Genomic DNA, 24,216 nt, shown 5'->3' on the forward strand with positions numbered 1-24,216 from the left:
TCACAACTACACAGTCTGATTTACAAGTACAAAATATTTATGACCACAGTTTGAGCCGATGTATGTCCCGAGTCTGTGGACTCAGTGGTTTTGTTTTGATTGTTATTGTCTTTTGTTACAATTTCATTCTGATTAAGATTTTCTAGTTCTGAGGTTTTGGTTTCTGTGTTCCCTCTGTACTGTGTTAGTATTGTGTCTCTGTGTTCACTTCCTGTTTTATTTTGACAGTGCCATGTCCTATGTTAGTGGCTGTGTCCCAATTCAGGGTCTGCATGCTTGAAGTACGCATTTTAAGTGCAATTACGTCACTGCCACATGACAACGGCTGTCCCAATTCGAAGTGTACTTCAAATTCATACTCCAAATGCGCCATTGATTTTCCCAAATATCAAGCGTGGTCCGGTGCACGCTTCGTGGTCCCATATATCCCACAATTCATAGCGCAGCGGTGGGTGTGGATAATTTTGCCGCAAAATACGGCAGAAGGGAGCGGCCAAGAGTGAACTGTCAAAAGTAAGTACTGAATATGACGTCACTTATTTATGTGCGAATGTTTAATAACGAAGAACATTAAAACATCACTGTTGGCCACATGTCGGCAAAGTTGTGTGACATTAGTGATGTTTGTACTTTCAGCGTTAACTTAGTTTTAAAGCCTCTACTTATTGATATATATATATATATATAAAAAAACACCCAGCACGCCCCTGCGGGCGGTTTATCCTTCAAGCTCGGGTCCTCTACCAGAGGCCTGGGAGCTTGAGGGTCCTGCGCAGTATCTTAGCTGTTCCCAGGACTGCACTCTTCTGGACAGAGATCTCCGATGTTTTTCCCGGGATCTGCTGGAGCCACTCGCCTAGCTTGGGAGTCACCGCACCTAGTGCTCCGATTACCACGGGGACCACCGTTACCTTCACCCTCCACATCCTCTCGAGCTCTTCTCTGAGCCCTTGGTATTTCTCCAGCTTCTCGTGTTCCTTCTTCCTGATATTGCTGTCATTCGGAACCGCTACATCGATCACTACGGCCGTCTTCTTCTGTTTGTCTACCACCACTATGTCCGGTTGGTTAGCCACCACCATTTTGTCCGTCTGTATCTGGAAGTCCCACAGGATCTTAGCTCGGTCATTCTCCACCACCCTTGGGGGCATCTCCCATTTTGACCTCGGGACTTCTAGGTTATACTCGGCACAGATGTTCCTGTACACTATGCCGGCCACTTGGTTATGGCGTTCCATGTATGCCTTGCCTGCTAGCATCTTGCACCCTGCTGTTATGTGCTGGATTGTCTCTGGGGCATCTTTACACAGCCTGCACCTGGGGTCTTGCCTGGTGTGATAGACCCCAGCCTCTATGGATCTTGTACTCAGAGCTTGTTCTTGTGCTGCCATGATTAGTGCCTCTGTGCTGTCTTTCAGTCCAGCTTTGTCCAGCCACTGGTAGGATTTCTGGATATCAGCCACCTCCTCTATCTGCCGGTGGTACATACCGTGCAGGGGCCTGTCCTTCCATGATGGTTCCTCGTCTCCCTCCTCTTTCTTGGGTTTCTGCTGCCTGAGGTATTCACTGAGCACTCGGTCAGTTGGGGCCATCTTCCCAATGTATTCTTGGATGTTCGTTGTCTCATCCTGGACTGTGGTGCTGACACTCACCAGTCCCCGGCCCCCTTCCTTCCGCTTAGCGTACAGCCTCAGGGTGCTGGACTTGGGGTGAAACCCTCCATGCATGGTAAGGAGCTTTCTTGTCTTTATGTCAGTGGCTTCTATCTCCTCCTTTGGCCAGCTTATTACCCCAGCAGGGTACCTGATCACGGGCAGGGCGTATGTGTTGATGGCCCGAATCTTGTTCTTACCATTCAGCTGACTCCTCAGGACTTGCCTGACCCTCTGCAGGTACTTGGTGGTTGCAGCCTTTCTAGCGGCCTCTTCATGGTTCCCATTTGCCTGCGGGATCCCCAGGTACTTGTAACTGTCCTCTATGTCTGCAATGTTGCCTTCTGGTAGTTCAATCCCCTCAGTTCTGACTACCTTCCCTCTCTTTGTTACCATCCGACTACACTTCTCCAGTCCGAACGACATTCCAATGTCATTGCTGTATAGCCTGGTAGTGTGGATCAGTGAATCGATGTCTCGTTCACTCTTGGCATACAGCTTGATGTCATCCATGTACAGGAGGTGGCTGACAACTGCTCCGTTCCGTAGTCGGTATCCGTAGCCAGTCTTGTTAATGATCTCACTGAGGGGGTTCAGGCCTATGCAGAACAGCAGTGGGGACAGAGCATCTCCTTGGTAGATCCCGCACTTGATGGTAACTTGTGCTATGGGCTTGGAGTTGGCCTCTAGTGTTGTACGCCACATCCCCATTGAGTTCCTGATGAAGGCTCTTAGGGTCCCATTGATCTTGTACAATTCTAGGCATTCCAGTATCCAGCTGTGGGGCATTGAGTCATAGGCCTTCTTGTAATCAATCCAGGCAGTGCACAGGTTGGTCAGTCTGGTCTTGCAGTCTCGGCTGATTGTTCTGTCTACCAGTAGCTGGTGTTTTGCACCTCTGGTATTCTTGCCAATTCCTTTCTGTGTCCCGCTCATGTATTGACCCATGTGCCTGTTCATCTTAGCCGATATGATGCCTGACAGGAGCTTCCATGTAGTACTGAGGCAGGTTATTGGTCGGTAGTTGGAGGGGACCGGTCCCTTCTTGGGGTCCTTGGGGATCAGGACCGTCCGGCCTTCAGTTAGCCATTCCGGGTGTCTTTCGTTAACTAGTAGCTGGTTCATTTGTGCTGCCAGACGCTCGTGGAGTGCAGTCAGCTTCTTCAGCCAGTAGGCGTGAACCATGTCGGGCCCTGGTGCTGTCCAACTCTTCATACTGGAGACCCTTTCTTGGATATCTGCCACTGTGATGGTTACTGGACCCTGTTCAGGGAGGTCGCTGTGGTCTGCCCTCAGATCCTCTAGCCACTGAGCATTGCCGTTATGGGTTGCATCCTTCTCCCATATGCTCTTCCAGTATTGCTCCGTCTCCAGCCTTGGTGGTGCTATTCTCTTATTGTTCCCTTGCCACTGAGAGTACACCTTTGCTGGTTCTGTGGAGAACAGCTGGTTTATTCTCCTGCCTTCTATCTCTCTGGTGTACCTCCTCAAGCGGCTGGCCAAGGCTGTGAGTCTTTGCTTGGCAGTTTCCAAGGCCTCAGGTATGGACAGCTTGCTGTATTTCTTAGGCACCTTATTTGTCGCACCTAGTTGGCTAACTTCCCTCCGTGCTACTTTGATCTTGCCCTCTAGCCTCCTTCTCCATGGAGGGTACTGCCCCTTGTGGCTGTTCAACTTGTAGCCAAGCATCTCACTGATCACTGCTGCCGTATTGTAGATCAGCTTGTTAGTGTCGGTAATCGTGGTTGTAGGTATTGCCCGTAGTGCTGCATTAACATCATCTAGCAGACCTTCTGAGGGTACTTCACGTAATCTTGGTAACCGGCTACGGGGGATCCAGGTTTCAAGCTTGGCCATGATCCTATTTTTCAGGTCAGTTCCTCTGGCACTCAACGATCCTTCTCCTATCGCACTTGGGGCTATGTACCCAATCTCGGGTGGGGGTGATGATATCTCCCCCCTGACCTGGCGTCCTGACTCCTCCTTGCCGTAGCATTTGTGTTGTACCTCGTCAATCTCTAGCTGTGAGAGCAGTCCCTTCTTTCGAATGTTGGAACACTGAGCTACTAGTTGTTTCGCCGTCATTGTGGATGTTGGGTATCGAAGAATCCATAGGTCCCTCATCCTATTCATGTAGCCCCTTCCGCCGGGGTTACTTGCGTAGTAGCATTCCAACAACGCCCTGTTTTCGTCCCTTGCCCACCGATGCCTTCTTGTTCCAGTAGCCCACTTTTCGTCAGGGTGCCCTGGTTCCTCAACACCTGACGCGTATTGTGTGTATATATATATATATATATATATATATATATATATATATATATATATTAGAGGGGGGAATCACCATACATCCCACGATACGATATTATCACAATACTTAACGCACGATACGATATTATTGAGATTTTTAAAAAAAATATTTTGCAATATTCAGATTCTGTACATAAAGTTAAACTTTATCAATATTCATTTTATCTAATATCAAAGTCTCGCACTCAGTCTTTCTCTCATTTCAGTCAGTTTTATTGTTGACAAACTGAACGGTTTGTATTACAGTCTAGTCCAACTTAACTGAATGCAACCATCTGGTACAATTATAGCTATTCTGAACTAAGCAATTTATGAAAACTATGCAGCCCATTCAGAAACTGAAGAATTTTAAAGTAAATTAAAACAAAATATATATTTACATTAAATAAAAAAAGTTTTAAACTTAATTAAAATAAAAAATGTCTTAAATTAAAATAAGTAAACTGTCATGTTTATTTGCCAAAAAAAAGTTAAACACATTTGGACAGTGAAGGAATGTCAGGATTCTTGCTCAGAAAAAGGATCAACATGCTCTGAGCACAAAAACCGTTTTTGTAACAAAATATCGATTTCTGCTGTCCCTGTATCGATACATTATTAGCAAACAAAATATCACGATATATATATTAGGGGTGGGGGAAAAAATCGATACTACACAGTATCGATTTTTCCCCCCACCCCTAATATATATATATATATATATATATATATATATATATATATCGTTAGCTTCATAGCATAAGTGCCTAAGTCATTGACTTAGTCAAATGACTTAGGCAATTATGCTATGAAGCTAACGATATATAGCATATTATGCTTACATTACCACAGTGAGATGATTTTAGTCTCATGAACAACATTAGCTAATTGTTATTTACTAACTAATCTTGAAATGACTGTTCAGCACAGAAATGAAGCCCAACAATCATGTTTTACAGTCCCGTGGTCTCAGGCTCAGATACTCAACTAATAAAGTGATGTCATGACAAAAATGAATGACCAACAAAACATTTTTTCTCCTTCATTTCTGTCAAACAATGCTGTATGTAACGTTTCTCGCGGTTAGTATCATGGTTGCTAGGCAACCTGAGCAGCACGGCGAAGGCTAGACCGTCCCATTTCACAAGCCTCTCACTTCCGCACTTCTCGTACTTATAGTACGCACTGTACGTAGTACGCGTAGTGCGCATACTTCAAGCGTGCAGACCCTGAATTGGGACACAGCCAGTGTGTCTACTTTTGCTTCCCCTTGTCTGGTTATGTCCAATGAATCCTGCTGTGTCTCCCTTTTCTCATTCCCTGATGGCTCTTTTGTGTATATGAGCCCTTTGTTTTCTCCTGCTTGTTGCTGGTTCGTCTGTGTTGTCTCCCCGTGCCTCCGTTTAAGGTTTCAGGTTAGTTTTTTGTTTTTTTCAGTAGAGGTTATCTTAGCTTCTGCACAGGCCATCTCCACTGCACTTCACCGTTTCAATAAAGCTCACTCACTTCACAGCAGTGTCGGCATCTTGGGTCCTTTATTAAATTCAACATGGCTCGTCCCGCTAGCCGTGACATAAGATGTGAAAACAATATCCAAAAAACATGAGGGACAAAGAGGGAATAGTTTTAAGGTGCAGGGCCAACAAACTGAGTCTAGCCATGAACTCAGAGTTGATTGAATTAGCATTTTGAATTGGCTGATCTGAGTTACTTCAATCAAGTCTATGTTCACTTTGAGTTAAGATTATACGTGATTGATGTAAAAGAAAAAAGCCATCATCAGCAACTGATTCTGATTTAGCAGGTTTTCAAATCTAAACGGTACCCATCCCTAGCTGGCTGTAGTTAAACCTTTACTTAAAAAGCATCCCTAGACCCAGCCGTACGGCTTATCTACTGAGCAGCGCAGTGTCAGAGTGAACAACACAGGAAAATGATCAGAGATGCCCAACTCAGATATTTCAGTGACGCACACATCCCGCCCGTGGGAAAGCTCCAAGTCTAGTGTGTGACCTTTTTCATGCGTGGGACCAGTAACCCACTGGGTCAAGTTAAAAGAGTCAATAATATTTAAAAAGTCCTTGACCAGAAGTTTAAAGTCACAGCAGACATGGATGTTAAAATCACCAAGGCAGCATCATCAGAAGACATAGCACACCCAGCTCTATCTGTCCATGAAGCCAGATAACACACACCAATGAGTTAAACTGCAGGAATGTCTTAAAGACATAAAGACCTGGATGGCCGCTAACTTTCTGCTTCTTCATTCAGATCAAACTGAGGTTATTGTACTCGGCCCTGAAAAGCTTAGAAATATGGTCTCTAAGCAGATTCTTACTCTGGATGGCATTACCTTGGCCTCCAGTAACACTGTGAGGAACCTTGGAGTCATTTTTGACCAGGACATGTCCTTCAATGCACATATTAAACAAATATGTAAGACTGCTTTCTTCCATTTGTGCAACATCTCTAAAGTTAGAAATATCCTGTCTCAGAGTGACGCTGAAAAACTAGTTCATGCATTTATTACTTCCAGGCTGGACGACTGTAATTCATTATTATCAGGATGTCCAAAAAACTCACTGAAAAGCCTTCAGCTAATCCAAAATGCTGCAGCAAGAGGACAGGGACAGGGACTAGAAAGAGAGAGCAGATTTCTCCTGTTTTGGCTTCCCTTCATTGGCTTCCTGTTAAATCCAGAATTCAAAATCCTGATCCTCACATACAAGGTCTTAAATAATCAGGCCCCATCTTATCTTAATGACCTTGTAGTACCATATCACCCTATTAGAGCACTTCGCTCTCGCTCTGCAGGCCTACTTGTTGTTCCTAGAGTATTTAAAAGTAGAATGGGAGGCAGAGCCTTCAGTTTTCAGGTCCCTCTTCTGTGGAACCAGCTTCCAGTTTGGATTCAGGAGACAGACACTATCTCTACTTTCAAGATTAGGCTTCAAACTTTCTACTTACTTAACGATTAAGTCCCTGTATTCCACCGTTATATGGAAATCAGCCATTATAACTTGTGTCAAATCTACTTGTACCTCACAGTTTTCTAAGTGCACAGAGAGCAGTAAACCTCAGAGCAGCAGCACATCAGACTGTGCAAAAAATCTAGAAGAGAAAATATTTTGACCCATTTCTAAATGATTCTTGTGACCATGCTGCACCACAACACCTGATCTCTGGTTTCCTCACCTCTTCAATCCCACTTTAATACTTGACTAAACTCATTTTCCTGTTTAGGTGTTGAGGCAAAGCCGCCCATCTACAATGCAGGCAACAGCAAACGGAGCTATTTTTGATTCCCTTTGGGTTTTTTCTACTTTTGTGCTACAAAATGTTCAAGCTGATTAAATTCATTAGAATAAAAGTTCAGATAATTTTCTCATATTAATGTTGGAGGTAGAAATTCAGGGAACTTTGCACAAAAACTGGCAGAAATTTCCTTCAAAGATGGAGTTTTTACTTTAATACTGTGAGTACATTTCAGAGCCTGTACTCTTTTACCTTTACTTGAGTAAAGAAGTTGAATCATTATTTCAGCTTTAAGAGGGTATTTTAACACAAACATCAGTCCTTCTACTTCAGTATGTTTGACACTTTGTTTAATCATCATTTTTAATGATCAAATATAATAATTTTTGTTATTTGTGGATTTTAAATGTCCTTGACAGAGACAGATGATGATCATTATCCTGCACTGTGCTCTCAGGTTTGGTCGAGCTAGCACAAAGAATGGCTATGTTGAACTTCCTCCTGGGATCTACACTAAGAAGTGAGTCCAACATTAGCAGGGTCTCTTTCCTTTATCTGGATTCACTTTAGCATTCACAGTCACGTGAAGCTTGTTATTAACTCGATAAGTCAACCCAGGGTTTCAGCTGAGCGCTCACATGAAACACATGGTGTTGGCAGCATCTGATCAATCATATTCATGGAGACGTGTATCAGCAACAGAGCAGCTGAGTTTGCAGAAGGAAGTCAAACTAAACCACAGGAACAATATGAGGAGATTACACACATAATAAAATACTAGCAGTAACACAGCTGCTGCAGACAAATCAGTCGTGTGATCGTGTGTGAGAGGAGAAGGACTGTAAAGGAGTTTGGTGTTAAAAGCTCTGTATGAATGTGGGAGACTTTGAAGGGCTTTAAAAAGGCCAATATAAAATAAAAGGCAGCAAAATTGCTGAGTGTGAAAGTCACCAGACTTATCAGAGCTCTGTGATTAAGACCTGTAAGAACACCTATTTGTACTTGTTGGCATTATATCAAACACACACGTATATTAAGCCTTTGTTTGAACTCTGGTTGAATTTGTTACTTTCAGACTGTGAAACATCACAGAGGCTGCAGCTGCAGATCTTTTATTCACCTGGAAATTTACTTTAAATGTTAGATGGAAAATGTATTGCTCAGTTTAACCAAAGTAAGAACAAGAATCCATAAACCTTCATAAAGACAAACATCTCCCAGAACATTGAGCTGCTGAAGTGTCACTGAAGGGACAAACTATTTGTCCTCCTCCATCCAGCAACACCTGAAACACCTGAGTGGAAGCTCCTCCCTACACTGTGTTTGAAGCAAAGCACAAAGGAGACACCTGCTGGAGCAGCTGGAGTCCTACAGACACTCAGCCTCTTCACTACACAAACACCTCCTACAACATCCACTCTTTCCACTCTGACTGCTGTGTTTGTGGAAACACTCCAACACACACCGCTTCACATACCAACATAGAAATGTGTGAAAAAGAGCTGAGCTGATATTAAACATGAGGATTTATTCAAAAATACAGAGTCAGGAACAACATCTAGACACACATTACCTCTCAGCAGCAGAAGAACAGCCTTTAAAGTAAACACCAGCATACTTCGACCTGTTGCTCTTTAAGGAAACACAGCTGGGTTCAGGTCCAGGCTCTGGATTAGTTTCAGGGTTTTGTCCAGCTGAGCCTGGTACGCCCCACAGCTCTGGGCTTTAAAACAACACACACAGAGGTATGAGTGTGAATAATGATGGAGCAGTGATGTGAGTGCTGAGCTGTGACATGGAGAAGAGTCATGGACAGTTAGAGATGGTCATCTCACCTCTGAGCTTTGGTCTGGCTCTCATGTTCCCCACACAGAGTGCTTTTAGAGGGAAGGACTCCCTCCTCTCTGTCCTCACACTGATCCATGCTGCTCAATTCACATCAGCTCACACACACTTTCTACCTTCACCTGCAGAGGAAACACAAATCATTCATGTGCACATCAACTGAGAGTTGCAGAGGTCGTGTCTGATGTGTTGGACTAACATCCATCTGAGACGCAGCTTTCATCAGTTCACTACAAAAAGTGTCACAGAGCCGAGTTCAGCCTCCAAATCCTCCATTACTGTAGTCCTACAAAGCAGCAGGTCAAACATGGCTGCAGAGAGCAGCTTTATGTCAGTAACCATGTCCAGGACCGAGCTGACTGCTTACAGAGTTCATACTCTAACTGCTAGCTGCTCTGCTAGCTAAGCTAACTCAGTAACAGTGACTCTGACAGCAGTTACTGTGGAACAGCGGCCGAGCTCAGGACACATTCAGTGTGTTTAGTCTGAGTCCTGGACTCTGATTCAATGGATTCAATCCAGCTCAGAGTTTCATGTGTTCATCAGAATAAAATACATGTACTAATATAACAGAAGTAATGCTCTGAATGCAGGACTGTAATGGAGGATAAATAAGGTTTTTACAGCCTGAAAGAAACATTCAGTTCATATATTTGTAGACAGTGAAGCAGTTTTTAATACTGCAGCTGTTTCCTTCACCTGTGTGTGTGTGAGCCACACCTTCATGTGCTGCTTTAGAAATATGTGGTCTGACTGCTCAGACTGAGTCTAGGAGGAAAGTTCACACGCTGGAGAAAGTTTTGTTCCTAACTTTGTCAGAGTTCGGCTCCAAAGACAAAGAAGACGGAGCTCACAGTCTGTAGATGGTCCTCAGTGTGTGTGTGAAGCACACAGGAGTGTGTTTATGTCAGCAAATCAGTGTGTGTGAAGAGTCTGAGGGAGTGTGTGAATGAGACTAAACACTGAAACCAACAGTCCAAGAAAAGCGTCTGGATTTCTTTAAGTTTAACTTAAAGAAGTCCAGACGCTTTTCTTTTTGTCTCCATAATGTCTCCATAATGCTGCAATGTTATCTGCCCCAGAAACACTGTGCAGAAGCTCTGATGGTGACACAGAAAAGTCACAGTGGAGATACTTCTGTCCACCTTTGATTAGACTCATTATAAAAAGGAAACAAAGTTTGAACACAGTCATGTTTCCAGTTCACTGACTTACATTTATTCCATGGACACTCACTCTAACCTGAACCACAGCTACAACCCAACATTGTTGAGGCCTCATCTCCTCCTTTCCTGACTGTAGAGGTTAAATATGCAACAACCAACAAATAAAAGAATTTGGTTCATTTCAAAGAAATTCACACGGTGACCAAGTAAAGTAACCGTAGTAAAGGAGACAACATCCCGTTGATGGTGGGATTATTTGAAAGATTTGCTTTAGTCACGTCACCAAATGCAGTTGAACCACCCGTGGATCCATGTTTGACCATTCTACCACTCTGAGCTCTGCTTTTGAATCATTTTATTATTATCATCATTCATTTATTCATTCTTTGGAGGGGGGCTATTTCCTAATGCCGCCCTAATAAGCTGATGTTCAAGGGGAAATATAACAGAAACTCTTTCAGTGTTATTCATTAATAAATTAACAGATAAACTGTGAAGAAGAAAAAACTGAGATTTAAAGGAGAGAGTGAGAAACTTGATCATCCATCCTCATAATACATGTTTATCAGTATCTGCTGTGACCATACTGCAGTAATAACTACAAGTCTACATTTCTGTGACTGTTGATCAATCACAGCAGGAATCTGAGCTCATCTCTGCACACAGAGCAGCTTCAGCTCTGGGATAAACTGCTCGCTTCACGTCCTTCTCAGCTCACAGACACTCATCCTGATATTTTCCTTTAACATTTGATGGTATAATTCATCTGAGTTTACACTTTATCTGCATAAATACAGAAAAACAGACCCAAACACCAGAAACCATCAGTTTCACGTTCAACGGGAAGTGGCTCAAACGTCACAGTTTCATAACGTCACCCTGAACTCCACTCACGGAGTTTCTGTCGCCATTGTAGTTTTTAAAGTCCCGTGATAAAGGCGGGTCTTTCTGTGAATCCGCACGCTCATTGGCTAATAGCTCGAGATTGACACATCGTTATCCAATGAGCGTGCGGGAACTTCCGACATAAAGTTGTTTCCTTTGAAAAACCAAAGTCTGATTATTTTTGCCTCCACTGACGGAGCCTGTTGTTCCCGCCACAGAGACACAGTAATGTCAGAGCGGTGTTAACACTCACCCTGCCTCAGCACAGCTCTCACTCTCCTCCTGCTCTCTCACACTAAACGGAGGCTCAGCTAAACTCACTTCCTCTCTACTTACAGGAAACCAGCGCTCAGAGGAGCCGACCGGCCTCACATTTCACCCACAGACACGAACAGCGTGGAATTATTTTATGTCATAAGAAGAAACATATTCATGTTAACACTCACCTGCCTCAGCTCCACCTTCCTCCTCCTGCTTTCACTTTCACTGCTGCTCCCTAAACACAGAGGATGCTGGGACTTGTAGTTGTTTCCTTCCGGTGCGGTCTTCCTCTTTGTTTGTTTGTGTTTGTGTTCAAGTTATTTCGATCATGTAAACATCAACAGAACACGTGAAGCCACACAGAGTTTGTATGTCGAGGTGGGTAGGAGGGTTTGAGGGTTTGGGGAGGGGTCAGAGGGAAGAGGTCTCTCAGTCTTGACAATCCACATTGATGGCATTGCATCTTTCAACGTGTTTGTGGGTCGATTTGGATGCTTCAGGTGTGAGAGCAGCCACTCAGCCTCTACTGCAGATGTGTGTCACAAGTTCATCTAGTAGTGAGACGGTGGCGCAAGATGGCGAGTTGAGCAGTCGCACGAATTAGGAGCTCGTTGAACTTGTCCCAGAATTTACTTTGTGTTCGTTATTGTTTCCACTCGAAAGTAGTAAAATGACTGCCCCAAGTATAGTTAAACCTGCTAAATTCAAACTCGACCTCAAAAAACAAGAAACAACATCGCCATGTGATGGAAAGGAAGACAGCAGAGAAGGAACGGATCATGACTACGTAGAAAAAACCTACCTTGAAAAAAGAGTGGACGAGCAGCTAGCTGACCTGAGTGTGCAATGCAAGCAAGCTAGTACGATGCTAGCCAGCCTAGCCAAAGCGGTTCAGTTCAACTCGGAGGAGGTGAAAGAATGTAAACAAAAGGTTAAAGAGTTGGAGAGACGAAACGAGCAGTTGACCAAAGATAACTACGATCTCAAGGAGAGAGTGTGAGAGCAAGAAAGGTACAAAATGAGGTGGTGCCTCCGGATTAAAGGATTAGAAGAGAAAAGAGATGAAGGTGTCAGATCGCTGGTTATTGGAATTCTTGGCAAGATCGCACCTGATATGATATCAAAGCTTGAAGAATCTGTGGATGTGGTGCATAGAGTTGGGAAGAAGATTGAGAACAAGGTCCGACATATCATCATTCTGTTTGCTCTGAGACACGTGAAAGAGGAGATTTGGCGTCGCACCAAAGATTCGGCTGTCTGTAAGAACGGGGGTTTCCACTTCGCTGAGGTACTGCCGCGGGAGGACTGGGAAGAGAGGAGGCGGCTGTGGCCGCAAATTGAACAAGCCAGACGGGCTGGGAAACGGGCCTTTTTCCGGGGTCTTCATGGATACATCGAAGGACGGAGGATCATCGACGTTGAATGAAAGACTTGATGTAAGACTGTATACAGTGGAATATTATTAATGGGACAAAAGAGTTCTACTTAAAGTTAAAGGTTATTAGTCACTGAGTTGGTGACAAGTGTTACAATTTAAACTCATGTTTATATATTTTTCTTTTCTTTTTAAAAAAAAAGTTATTTTCTTAGCATATTCTTATTATGGTTCACTCAAAAATTTCTTTTGGTTCATTAAACGTTCGGGGTTTGAAGGAAATTGTTAAGAGAAAGGCACTTTTTTTATTTTGCAAGGGGCAAAAATGTCACTGTCTGTTTTTACAAGAGACTCACTCTGTGGATGCCGATGTTACCTTTTGGGCTAATCAGTGGGGAGACAAGATTCTTTTCAGTCGTGGATCTAACAGATCTGGAGGTGTGGCGATTTGTTTTAATAAGTTCCCAGGGGAGATTATAACATATAAAGCTGATAGTGAGGGTCATTGGTCAACTGCAGCTTGAAGAGCGAATGTATATTTCTAATTGTTACAAATCTTTATGGACATAATAACGAAGGTCAAAATAAACGTCTATTGGAAAATCTAACAAATGTTATTTCAGAGTTTAAAGTTATGTACCCCACAGATTACATCCTAATAGGAGGAGACTGGAACATGACCTCAGATGAATGGATGGACAGATGGCCTCCTCGCTTAGGAAGGAGGCAACAGAATAACATTATTGAGAACTTTTCTAGTGATAATAATTTTACAGACATTTGGAGAAGTTTGAATCCTGGAGTTAAGAATTATTCATGGTTTAAACCTAATGGAGAAAGCAGGTCAAGAATTGATTATTGGTTAGTGAGCGATGACATTTTGAGGTGTACTTCACCATCTAAAATCTCCAAAGCACCCCTATCTGATCACTGTTTCATTGATCTTGTCTTAGAACCAACAAGGATGAAACGTAGTAGCAGGGGATATTGGAAATTTAATGCCAGCCTTTTAAATAAGGACAAGTATTGTGATAAAATTAGACATAAAATTACAGATATAAAAAATGATGACTCAGTAGTGGGTAATATACAGAAATGGGAACTTATTAAATTCAAAATCAGAGAATTCACTATAAAATTCTGCAAAGAACTGAACAGGGAAAAACGGGAATATGAAAGTAATTTACTTCGTGAAATAACTCAGTGCTGTAGTAAAGAAAAACTAAACGTGCAAGAAAAGAATAAATTGATGGAGTTACAAACTAAATTAGACGATCTTTACCTAGAGAAAGCCCAGGGTGCCTTTATAAGATCGAGAGCCAAGTGGATTGAGGCAGGTGAAAAGAACTCATCATATTTTAGTAAGCTGGAAAAGTGCAGACAGCAGAGAAATCTAATCTCAAGCTTGTTGATAAATGGGACTGAATGTAAAGATTTCAGAAAGATTGAAAAGGAAGTCTTCACTTTTTATTCCAAATTGTACTCCTCAGAATATTCAGCAGCTGATTCTGATAGTTTCTTTGATAAGATTCATAATCTCATCCCATGTATTGACAAGCCGTTCAAAGATCTGTGTGATTCAGAGCTTAAAATTGAGGAACTGGATTTGGTGGTCATGAAAATGGCATTAAACAAGTCCCCAGGGACAGATGGACTCACTACTAATTTTTATCAATTCTTCTGGAAGGACCTAAGAACTTTATTGTTTGATGCATTAAAGGAATCGATAGAGAAAAAAGAAGTGATGCCGAGCACGAAACAAGGGCTGATAACCCTGATCCCTAAATCGGGTAAGGATAAAAGAATTTTAGACAATTTAAGACCCATCACCTTACTAAACACTGACTATAAGATCCTGTCTGGAGCTGTAGCTGAGGCTAAAGAAAGGCATCTCAAACATTATCAGTGAAACACAATCAGGTTTTTTGAAAGGAAGACTAATTCATAACAATATTAGGCTGGTTTTGGATCTCCTTGAATACAGTGAATTAATCCAAGAGAGAGGGTACATCCTGTTCTTGGATTTTTACAAAGCATTTGACTCAGTTGAACATACGTTCATATTAAAAACTCTGCAGTCTTTTGGTTTTGGAGAGGAATTTATCAATGTTATAGAGATGCTATATAATGACATTAACAGCTCTGTTTTGCTAGAACATGGTACATGTTCAAGGTTTGAGGTTAATAGAGGGATAAGGCAGGGATGTAGCAGCTCACCACTTCTGTTCATCGTGGTTGCTGAGCTGTTGTCTATTTTCATCATCATCATCATCAACTTTATTTATAAAGCACTTTAAAACAACCACAGCTGACACAAAGTGCTGTACATTGGAACTGTAAAATAAAATTACATGAGATATAAATAAAAAACAAATAAAAGAAGAGTGAAATCATTAATTAAATAACTACTGCATTAAAAAAGAAACTAAGTCTCACTGAGGTTAAAAGCCAAGGAATAAAAGTGGGTTTTAAGACGTGATTTAAAAGTGGACAGTGAAGGGGCCTCTCTAACATGCATGGGCAAATTATTCCATAATTTTGGAGCCACAATAGAGAAGGCCCTGTCCCCTCTGAGCTTCCTCCTGGATCTCGGTACCTCCAGGAGCAGCTGGTCAGCTGACCTGAGAGACCGACAGGGTATGTGGGGATGAAGAAGCTCAGAGAGGTAAGGCGGGGCAAGACTGTGTAGACATTTAAAAACAAACATAAGAATTTTAAAATTAACTCTAAAAGACACAGGCAGCCAGTGCAGAGAGGCCAGCACGGGGGTTATATGCTCTCTTTTTCGAGTTCCTGTTAGGAGTCGTGCAGCCGCATTTTGAACCAGCTGCAGACGTGAGAGCAATGACTGACTGACCCCCACATAAAGTGAGTTACAGTAGTCCAGGCGGGAAGAAATAAAAGCATGGATCACTGTTTCAAGGTGCTGCCTCGAAAGAAAAGATTTTAGTCTTGCCAGTCGCCTTAAATGATAAAAACTGGACTTCACCACTGCTCTGATTTGGTTGTCCAATTTAAAATCACTGTCCAACTTAAAACCAAGGTCAGTAACAACAGATTTAAAATAGACTTCCAGGGATCCTAAAACAACAGAGGAGGACTCACAGGGACCACTGGGTCCAAACACCAACACTTCTGTTTTCTTTTTATTAAAATTTAAAAAGTTTCGAGCCAACCAAGCTTTAATGTCATCTAGACATGTCAAGAGAGGTTTTATGGAGATGGCATCCTTGCGTTTTAGTGTCAAATAAATTTGGCAGTCATCGGCATAACAGTGAAATGAGATCCCATGCCTTCTAAGGATAGAACCCAGAGGCAGTAGATACAGAGAAAAGAGCAGTGGCCCTAAAATTGAGCCCTGTGGGACACCACATGACAGAGGAGCAGAAGACGATTCGTAACCGAGAAGGCTGACAGAGAAAGTTCTATCTGACAAATAAGACCTAAACCAATTGAGTGCAGTGCCACCAATACCCACTACATCATGTAATCGAGAAATTAAAATATTGTGGTCTACTGTGTCAAAGGCAGCAGTTAGGTCAAGCAAGACAAGAACAACATGGTTACCAGAATCACATGCCAGAAGGATGTCATTAAAAACCCTTAGTAATGCAGATTCTGTGCTGTGAAGGGTTTTAAAACCTGACTGAAAAACCTCAAAGATTCCATTTTCATCTAGAAAATCTTTCAGTTGACTAAAAACAATTTTCTCTAAAACCTTGGAGACTAAAGGCAGCTTGGAAATAGGCCTATAGTTCGCTAAAACTGTGTGATCAAGGCCAGGTTTCTTAAGCAGTGGCTGTACTACTGCATGTTTGAAATTTGCAGGAACCACACCAGAAGACAGACTGCTGTTAATAATGTCAAGGACATACTGTTGTATACTAGGAAAAATTTCTTTAAAGAATTGTGGAGGGACAGGATCCCGTGGGGAACCTGTGGGCTTAATATGGCGAACCACATCCTCTAAAGAGGAGAGCGTCACAAGCTCAAACTGAGTGAAAACAGCAGCGCAAGGGACAGAGACAGAGGGGTCAGAGTCAGGAGCTGTGATAAGAGCCCTGATGGTGACAACCTTTTCAATAAAAAAGTTCAGAAAATCATTGCAAATCTCAGGAGAAACTTCCAAACAGACATTCAAAGGAGTATTAAGAACAGTGTCAATGGTCCTAAATAACACACGTGGGTTATGACAGTTGGAAGAAATAATATTTGCAAAATATTCCCTTTTTGCCTCTTTAACAGTGTTCTGGTAGCGATGCCAGCAGTCTTTGAGAATTTGAAATGATACATGCAGTTTATCCTTTTTCCACCTCCGTTCTGCTCGACGACATTCCCTCTTAACAGCACGACTGCTCTCATTAAACCAAGGCTCAGGTTTAGCCTTAAGCTGCCTGGTTTTTAAAGGAGCCACAGAGTCCATGATTTTTTGACAGCAAGAATTAAACCAGGAATGTAGGTCTTCTGTGTCAGAGGAATTATTTTGATTAAAAACAGTCACATTAAGGGGTTAACTGTGATGGGTGAACAGATAATAATCAGTCAGCTGGCAGATGATACCACCCTGTTTCTAAAAAATGAGGACCAGATTCCTTTAGCCTTGCAGGCGATCAACCATTTCTCCAAAGCTTCTGGCCTACAGCTGAATATTAATAAATGCAAAATTCTAGCTCTGCATGAGTGTCCCCTGCAAGCAATAAATAATATGCAGATCAAAAAAGAGGTGAAGTATCTGGGCATTGTAATTTGCAAGGATAAGACATCAACAGAAAATAAGAATATCTGTACCAATATAGAAAAGTGTAAGTCAATTTTAAACATGTGGCTGCAAAGGGACATAACTCTGTTTGGGAGAAGCTTGCTAACCAACATGGACAGTCTGTCCAGACTCATCTATCCAGCCTTTTCTCTGCCCATACCTCCAAAACTAATTAAATCTATAAATACTCTTAATTTTAGGTTCATATGGAGGAACAAATGTCATTATATAAAGAAAAATGATGTGATTAAGAATTATGAAGAGGGTGGGGCTAATGCCACTGACTTTGATGTTATGAATGGTGTACTAAAATTGAAATGGTTAAGATCTTTCATTAGGAACAAAAATTCCTTTTGGAACATTATTCCCAATGTGATTTTTGGCAAAATGGGTGGAATAGACTTTTTGTTACGTTGTGACTTTGATTGCAGTTCGTTACCTGTTAAACTCTCAGCTTTCCATCAGCAGGTCCGTCTCTACTGGAAATTAATCTATAAACATAGCTTTACTCCTCACAACACCCCTATATGGAACAACAGGTATATCCGTTTGTGTAGGAAATCTGTGTACGTGGATGAATGGAGATCTAAAGGGATTTGGGCTGTAGCTCATTTTATGGATGATAATGGGGTCTTACTAAAACATGAGACGTTTTGTGAGAAATTTGATGTAAGATGTACTGCTAAGAGATATAAATCCCCAGTGAAAGCCATCCCAGTCCCTTTGAGATCAATGATAAAAGAAGATATTGTGCACTCTAAAATTTCTCCTGGACTGAGGCAGCTCTGCATAGCTGGAGTTGAATTTGGTGACAGCAGGTTTACAAACAAAGTGATCAGGAATATTTTGATAAACGAAATTTGCCCAAATCCGGTTAAAAGAAATTATATCCTGAAAGAATTTGAGAGGTTAAGGCGATAAGAAAAAAGTATATTTCACTTCCTCTTTCCCCTAAAGTAAAAGAGGTTCACTTTAAAATCATTAATGAGGTTTATCCAACCAATGAATTCTTAAGACGGAAATTTAACTTAGATGTGAACGCCTGCACATTTTGTGAAAATGATATTGAAAGTCTGGATCACTTGTTTTTCTACTGTGAATCAGTGCACTCCTTCTGGACTGACATGTGGAGCTGGCCATTTACCATTTACCATTTAAAGAGTTTAATCTATGTTAAATAAAAAAAATAAAAACCTCCCTATTTTATAAGCATGACTGCCCTTTTTTGCTCATGTTATTTTTTGCCTTTGGTTCAAATCCTTCAATGACTGTTCTTTCTTTTTGTGCTAACTCTTTTAGCTTTGTGCTTATTGTTTTTTTTTTTGTTTTTTTTTTTTTCTTGCTATAATGCTCAACCGAGGATGTAACATAATCGGTTTAATGACGGTGCTGTGTATGTTATACTGTTGTTTGTAAATAAAGTTAAAATTTAAAAAAAAAAAAAAAAAGTTCATCTAGTAGTAGGCTATGGCACTTGGCCACAGGTGGCAGCAGTGGACTGGCCTCCATGTGAGACTGCTCCAGCTGCTATGTGATAGTCCAGCTGCAAACTGAAGATCATATGCAAGTTTTGGAAATTAAACTGTACAATATAAAGCACCTTGAGGCGACTGTTGTTGTGATTTGGTGCTATATAAATAAGATTGAATTGAAATTCAGAATATTCTTAACTTAGCTTTAAAACCAACCCAATCTAACTCTCCTCCACACTCACAAACAAAGACAAACCAACTGACACATCTGAGTCCACACAAAGTAAACTGCACACTTTAGTTGTGAAGCGAAAACGCTGAAATCGCAGTAATAACACGTACGAGGGGAACGATAACGAAGACAAGATGCTCCTGATCGTTACTCTTGCTGTCCTGTGAACAGCATCGGCGTGGTGTTAATGGTTTGCTTTTGTTTTGGCGAGCGCCCCGTGAATGAGAATATGACCAGGTAAACCCGCGACATTTTTAAATAGTTTGTCGTTCAACAGCAACAAGACTGACGGAGTGTGTTTGAGGAAACCTCACAAATGTCACAGATGAAATATTTGGTGTTTATTTGCTGGTTTGTCGGTAGCAGCTCCTTCAAAGTAAGTCTACCACACATCTGTTTGACCAACGCCAGTTGATTTGGATCACCGGTCCAAACAATTTGAACGATTGTTGTGTTACCTTTGTGTTGAGTTTGACTGATATTTGCTGGATAGCAAATGTTTTAAAGCTATGCAACCTTTATCTGCACATAGCAGTTAAACTGTTTAGATCAATCTTTATTGATAATATACATTATTTATTTATGAATTACTGTGTACACAAGAATAAGTTAATGTATTAAGTTAAACTGGCTGAAAGTTTTTGTATTATTCTTGAGATTTTTTTTTTATTGGCCCTGTTTATTTACAGGCCAGGTGACCCTTTAGGGGTTTAAAATGCCGAGCCAATGAACGGCTGGGAGCAGGAATCTTTCTTCACTGAAGCTTCCACTTCCACGGGTCTGGTAGGAAGTTGTCCAAGCCAACAAAACAAACAGACAAAAAATCAATCACCTGGATCACCTGTTGAGAAAGAAAAAAGAGAAAACAAGCAAACAAAAGAGAGCAATATAATAAACAACATCACCGCGATGATCTATGTGAATATAACTGTAAATATTGAATATTATTGTGCAGCACGTAAGATCGACAGAGTGACCGAGCCCCAGGCTGAGAGGCCAAAGGCACCCCACCCCCGAAGGAGCCCGAGCGAGCCCCAGGCTCCAGGCCCCGACAAGCAGTACCTGGACGCCCATCCCCGGACACAAAGAACCACCAATGCACCGATGTCTGAGGGCGTCTGCCACTGGCAGGGGGAGTGGTGGGGGAGATAGGCCTCCATACCTTGGAGGGCCTGAGATGTCCCCAGAGAGGTGGCGTCTGATACCCGACCTGACATATGGACACAGACAAACAGGCACACACAGATACAAACATCCATTCCCACCCTCATGCTCTCATATGCAATTACTCAGCAGCAGGTAAGCGCATAGCCCCTCCTGATAGCCCTCAATGTCTACGTGGATTTAAAATTGAGAGGTGGGCAACGGCGCCAGGGGTGAGGTCGTACACCCTGATGGTCTTCTGGATGCCGTGTAGCGTTCCCACCCCCAAGGTCCTATATGTATGTGTTATGAGAATGTGAGTAATGTGAATGTCTAAGTTGTGGGATAAAATTGAGGCAGAGGCAGCCAAAAGGGGACAGAGGGGGGGATGCCTCCTCTGCACCCTGGTGACACACCTTTACCCCAAGGCCCTGCATGTGTGGGTGATTGTGGTGGAGCGGGAAGAGGGAGGCAGCTGGAGATGGGGAGGGAAGGAAGGGAAGGGCAAGGGGGCCCAAGCCCATCTGGACTGGGGCCCAGTTCAGCAGCGCCGCCCGGCCCCACAGAGCCCAGGACGGCCCACCCGATCCCACCACAGAGAAAACTGCACCCACCCCGTCATCCAAATTCAAATTCAAATTCAAATTTTATTTGTCACGTACACAGTCATACACAGTACGATATGTAATGAAATGCTTGGACAACTGCTTGTGACCTAAAGAAAACAAAAAAGGAAAAGGCTATGAATAAGATAGGAAATAAATAGGAAAAATTAAAAAGGGTAAATTTAACTAGGAGGGAATAAGATATAAATTAAGGTTAAAAATGAAATAACTGTACAACACAAATTAGAATGAAGGGTAAATTTAACTGGGAGAATAAGATAAAATATATAAATTAAAGTTGAAAATAAAATAACTGTACAACAAAATACACAATATAGAACTATATAAGAATGTATGAAGAAATATAAATAAATAAATATATACACAATAACAGCAGCTGTACAAGTATTAACTGGAAATGAAGAATATAGTGACCAGTGTTGTGCAATCCACATTATGTCTTGTGCAGTGCAAATATGCTTAAAGTGATTTAAGTGATGAAGTGAAAACAATGTCCAGAAAGTCCAGTGTGTGTGTAAGAACTGTATGTGTGGGTCAGTACTGTGTGGTGGTGTGATTGAGAGACCGTATCGCCTGTGGGAAGAAGCTCCTCCTCAGTCTCTCTGTGTTGGTCTTCGGGGAGCGGAATCGCTTCCCTGACCTCAGCAGAGAGAACAGTCTGTTGTTGGGATGGCTGAGGTCCTTCACGATCTTCCTGGCCTTGGTCCAGCACCGCCTGCTGTAGATTGAGTGCAGGTCAGGGAGCTCGGAGCGGATGGTGCGCTCAGCTGACCGCACAACCCTCTGTAGAGCTCGTCTGTCCTGCATGGTGCTGTTCCCGAACCAGGTTAAGATGTTTCCCGTCAGGATGCTCTCTATGGTGCACGAGTAAAAGTTCCTGAGCACCTTGGAGGGCAGTTGGAAGTCTCTCAAGCGTCTGAGGTGGTAGAGACGCTGTCGGGCCTTTTCACCACGGTGTTGATGTGACAGGACCATGACAGGTCCAGCGTGATGTGAACTCCGAGGTATTTGAAGCTGTCCACTCTCTCCACTGGGCACTCGTTGATGATGGGGGTCTGGTAGTTCCTCTCCTGCTTAGTGCTGAAGTCCACTATCAGCTCCTTTGTCTTACTGACGTTTAGAAGGAGGTTGTTCCTCTGGCACCAGTTCTCCAGATTCCTAATCTCCTTCAGGTAGGCCGTCTCGTTGTTATCAGAGATCAGGCCCACCACGAGAGTGGTGGAGGCTGAGACATGTCCGCCCATCCTTACTGCCTGTGGTGTGCCAGTTAGGAAGTTGGAGATCCACTGACACATAGATGAGCTGAGTCCCAGATGCTCCAGCTTGGTGGTGAGTGTTGAGGGAATTATGGTGTTAAATGCAGAGCTGTAGTCTATGAAGAGCATTTTAACATAATTCCCCCTTCTAATGTCCAAGTGAGTGAGTGATGTGTGGAGGAGATGAGAGATGGCATCGTCTGTGGAACGATTTGGACGGTAAGCGAACTGTAGTGGGTCCAGTGTGTCTGGTAGTGACCAGGCGTTCAAAGCACTTCATCACTACTGAGGTGAGGGCTACAGGGCGATAGTCATTGAGAGAAGCAGGGTGGGGTTTCTTCGGGACAGGAACAATGATGGACTCTTTGAAGCATGTGGGGATGACCGACTGAGATAAAGAGATGTTGAATATCTCAGTGAACACAGGAGCTAGCTGGTATGCGCAGTCTCTTAGGATACGACCTGGGATGCCGTCTGGTCCTGCTGCTTTCCTGGTGTTCACTCTTTTGAAGGCTCTCCTTACTTCATGCTCGGAGATGACGAGCACGTTTCCGGTGCTGGCAGTATGTTCCTGTCTGCAGCCGTTAGCGCCGCTAGCACTAGCATTGTTGGAGTCCTTAGCTGCAGCCTCGAAGCGAGCATAGAAAGTGTTCAGCTCGTCTGCCAGAGTCACGGCCGCGTTCGTCATACCGGTTGTTGGTGCTTTATAGTCCGTTAATCCACTCATCCTCCAGACAACACAAGACATAGACACCCAGGCTGAGTTCTTCCTCCACCTCTCCTGTATCTCCCCCACCTGCAGAGTGAGTTCCTGGAGAGAGGAGACCTCCTGCAAGATGTAACAGCCTCCCCCACCAGTCTTCCATACAAACGTTAGACATGCAAACACTTAACACAGCAACACTGAAAGCATTTGAGTGTAAATTTCATTCAAATCAAACTTTATACACAATTACAATAATGGAAAAAAGTCTAAATATTAAAACACTACAACCACCGAAGAAACAAATAAAACCAATCACAATCAACATCAAAATATGATCATAGAAAAATAGAAGAAGAAGATGACAGCTCCAGCACCGCCCACGACCCTGAAAAGGAGATGTGGAAGCGAACGGATGGATGGAAAAATAGAAGAGACATATCATACAATTCATACACGTTCATGTGATATCTTTGGGTTCAAAAACCCAATAACCTTGAATCCTTCTTTTAAATTACATTTAAATTTCAGCTGGCAGCAAAGAAATTAATCACAAATTAACCACAATTAATCTGCAGCTTCATCAATGTGATGCTGAGTTTCTGACTGAAATTCAGTCTGAACATGTCTGACTCTGTGAAACAGTCAGAGTGTTTCTCTGACAGCAGGAGCCTCTTTACACTCAGCTTCACACAGACGATCAAGCAAACTTCTTCTTCTGTCATTTTTTTTTTCTTTTGTGTGTCCCGTTTGGATCTTTAGCCATCAGAATTGTTGTCTCAAGGCCAAGAAAGATGCCAAGCGGATTTATTTTACCAAGTGGATCATCATGGCCTTGCAATATTGGTCCATTTGATTGACCTTTATTATAATTATGTATTTATTTTATTTTCAGTTGTTACAAACGGGACAGACATGACTGGGGAATAGGACAGGGAGAAAGGATGAAAGAAAGAGAGGGAGAGAAAGAAAACCAAAAGGGAGAAGAGACGGTGAGAAGGGGGGGAAGAGAGAAAAAAAAACCAAAACTCCTGGGTCACCTGTATGGAGAAAAAAAAAACAGAAGAGAAAGCAAACAACAAAGAGCAACATAATAAAAAAAAACCATCACAATAAACTAGCTAGCAGTAGATATCAGTAGATACTAAATAATAAACGATATTGTGCAGCACGCAAGATAGACAGCGCACAATGTGCTTTGAGGCAGCAGCCAAGAAAGCTGTAGTCCGCGTCTGTGAATACCCGTGTGTACACCTGTGTGTATACCTGTGTGGATCAGCATGCTTGCATTCCAAAGGTT

At 42.5% G+C, this 24,216-nt stretch overlaps 1 long non-coding RNA gene across 1 annotated transcript; it reads right to left on the reverse strand.

The window, feature by feature from the left end:
* Positions 1 to 8,701: 8,701 nt before the first annotated feature.
* LOC145425336 (uncharacterized) lies at positions 8,702 to 9,164 on the reverse strand. Its single transcript, XR_013906003.1, has 2 exons — positions 9,029 to 9,164; positions 8,702 to 8,916 (listed from the first exon to the last, which is right to left on the reverse strand). It is a non-coding gene; the product is annotated as an uncharacterized LOC145425336 (long non-coding RNA).
* Positions 9,165 to 24,216: the final 15,052 nt, after the last annotated feature.

The sequence above is a fragment of the Astatotilapia calliptera genome, chromosome 3, assembly GCF_964374335.1.
Source record: "Astatotilapia calliptera chromosome 3, fAstCal68.1, whole genome shotgun sequence".
Classification (NCBI taxonomy): domain Eukaryota; kingdom Metazoa; phylum Chordata; class Actinopteri; order Cichliformes; family Cichlidae; genus Astatotilapia; species Astatotilapia calliptera.